The sequence below is a fragment of the Haplochromis burtoni genome, unplaced genomic scaffold, assembly GCF_018398535.1.
Source record: "Haplochromis burtoni strain Fernald_Lab_line unplaced genomic scaffold, NCSU_Asbu1 Contig_181, whole genome shotgun sequence".
In the NCBI taxonomy this organism is placed as follows: Eukaryota; Metazoa; Chordata; class Actinopteri; order Cichliformes; family Cichlidae; genus Haplochromis; species Haplochromis burtoni.
The window spans coordinates 8,722-11,480 of record NW_024582542.1 but is presented as its reverse complement, the minus strand read 5'-3'; the positions used below and the strand labels follow the sequence as shown (position 1 = coordinate 11,480).

The following is a 2,759-nucleotide window of genomic DNA, read 5'->3' as shown; positions in this document are numbered from 1 at the left end:
TAGTGGGGCATTAACCTGCATTGACAAGAAACAACCTTCTGATGTTTAACTGGCTTCTCAGCTCCAAAAATAACTCTAGTGTTCTTCATGTTAATAGAAGACATGTTAATACTGTGGTTTTGGTTCAGAGTGTGTTATACTACAAATTACTGTAACACCATCAAGGATTCAAAACGAGAAGTGGACAGAAGAGAAAAGTTGATTTCTCCCTAACTTAACTTTAATTAACTTTCTCAAGACAGTGACAGTTGCTGACTTGAGCAACATTACCAGACATAAATTATTAAATCCGAGAAGCACTCCCTCTGAGGTCACAAAAATTTAACATTTTTCAAATTTTTTTGTGTTTTGAATTTGCACCACTGATTTCTTCTCCAAAGCAATGGTTTTTAAAGGCTTATGACTGGAGTTGTATGGATGCTACCCGTCCCCCAGTAAACCCAAATTTTTATTCTGATTTTCTTAAACAGCTTATCAACAAAACTGGGCGGCATTCAATGGTAGTTTGTTTCAAGTTTCTTCAGAGAAGAAATCCTGGCAACAAAGCAGACAAGACTGTCTTCAAAAAGGTGCAGACCTGATGATTATTAACAGCCGAGGGGAACAGGTGTGTGTTCAATCACAATACACATGTGAATGACACTGCATGAAAACAGAGGATACACTGATGAATCACTAAGTTCTGCATGTTTACATTTAGTTTTTCTCTTTCTTTCTTTCTAAAAAAAGAACTTTGTGAACCAGCTCAAGATGTGTTTGTGGATTGGACTGACTGACTCAGAGACAGAGGGGACATGGAAATGGGTGGATGGGACTCGCATGACCACAAGGTTGAAATACAAATTAAATTCCTTTCTTGTCCACAAAGTCTTCTTATGTCATTAAGTACATTAACTAACTTATTTTAGCTAATATCATGGCACACAAAACCAAAGACTGACTGAATTGTTGAGTTTAACTTTTATAATTTTATTTGTATTTCAGCTACTGGAATAGTGGGGAACCAAATGGTGGCAGAAATGAAAACTGTGGAGAGATAAAAACTTATGACTCAGAAAAAAGCTGGAACGATGAATCATGTTCCAATGAAAAATTCTGGATATGTGAGAAGAGAGTTTCTCCATAACTTAACATCCACGCCCAAAAAATAATGCATAACACAGAGCCATGAGATCAACTCCTGAAATGAAGCAGAACAGAAAGCAGTGGACATTTACAGCGGGTAAAATAAGTATTGAACACGTCACCAATTTTCTGAGTAAACATATTTCTAAAGGTATTATTGAAAAAAATTCTCGCCATATATCAGTAACAACCCATCCAATCCACACATGCAAGGAAATTAAACCAGATGCCCATAAATTAATCCATGTTTGATAGCGAAAACTGACACAGGGAAAAAGTATTGAACACATGAAGAAGGTGCAAAGAGTCATGACACCAATTTAAAACTATCAGTAATAAGATAGCAATCCTGCCACTTAATGCAAATTAATATCACCTGATTCAGTCCCAACTTATGGGCTATAAAAAGGTGATGATGATGATGATGATGAAGCCATTTATTTGCCACTTGCAGTTGCCTGCAGCAAGACTTGACCTCTCCCGATCATACATACAATACACAAACATCACATTGGGTTGACAGGTCAGAACAGGTAGCGTAACGAAAAAACAATGAAATGTACAACACAATAGTGGAATGTAGGAGAGAAAAAGAGAACTCAGACTGAGCTCCTAGTGGGAGATCAGTATAAGAACAGAAAACAAACTCCTCAGCACAATAAGCACATGAATCTTCACACCATAACACCATGAAAACACATCACAAGCAACAGGGGTGGCTGCATCGAGTGGGGGCAAGCTTTTGGCATATGGAGGGAGGAAGGGGGATGAGTATATGTCTGTGTCTGTATACGTGTGTGTATGCATGTATATGTGTATCCTGTGTTCAACTGAGACAGTGTCCCTTCACCCAGATGAGCGAAATTAAACAGTCGTACAGCTGACCCAGGTGGCCTTGAAGGGTGTAGTGTAAAGAGTCGAAAACACAGTCCCGTTATCAGGGAAAGCAGAGGCCTCGGGGGCCTTCAAGCAGCAACGTGGGTAGCCAGATGAGAGAAATGATGGTTGTTTGGGTTTAGTGCGAACGCGCTGCATCCAACTTTAAAGCCGTTCTAAATGTCAGTCACTGGTCACCGGGTCTGTCAATTCCCCGTTGAGGAGCTGTGAGCTTCTCCAAGATCCATGTTGCGTTCAATAAGCACAGTGTGAGTACTCACAGCCCTTCCCATCACTTACATCATAGCGGCTAGCCTTGTGGGGTTTTCTTTCTTCAATCTTCGAAAAGCCAGGGCCAGCTCCGATCAGCAAGAACCCAGTTACCATGGTTCTGAATAGGTATAAATCTTCTATGTCCTCAATTGAAAGTCCCACCAGGCACAAACGTCCCTCCGGTACAATCAGGTTGTGAAGAGCTACAGAAAGACCTGAAATTAGCTGATACAATTGTTTCAAAGAAAACAATAAGTGACACATTCAACTGCGATGACCTATATGGACGCTCAGCAGTGGCGGTCCTAGCCTGTTTGGCGCCCCGGGCAAACGTTCCTCTGGCGCTCTGGCGCTCACTTTTTGTGTATAGAATTTCGAAAAAACATCAGTGCAAATTATAAGTCTGTATTATAATGTCTGGTGTTGTCATGTTTGTTGGTTTGTTTTTATTTTGTTTTATTTTGCGAGTTGGTTATTAGATGCCA

General features: G+C 40.2%; 1 long non-coding RNA gene across 1 annotated transcript; it reads left to right on the top strand.

Moving 5' to 3' along the window:
* Positions 1–462: 462 nt before the first annotated feature.
* LOC121815324 lies at positions 463–2,557 on the top strand. Its single transcript, XR_006054984.1, has 3 exons — positions 463–607; positions 730–830; positions 985–2,557. It is a non-coding gene; the product is annotated as an uncharacterized LOC121815324 (long non-coding RNA).
* Positions 2,558–2,759: the final 202 nt, after the last annotated feature.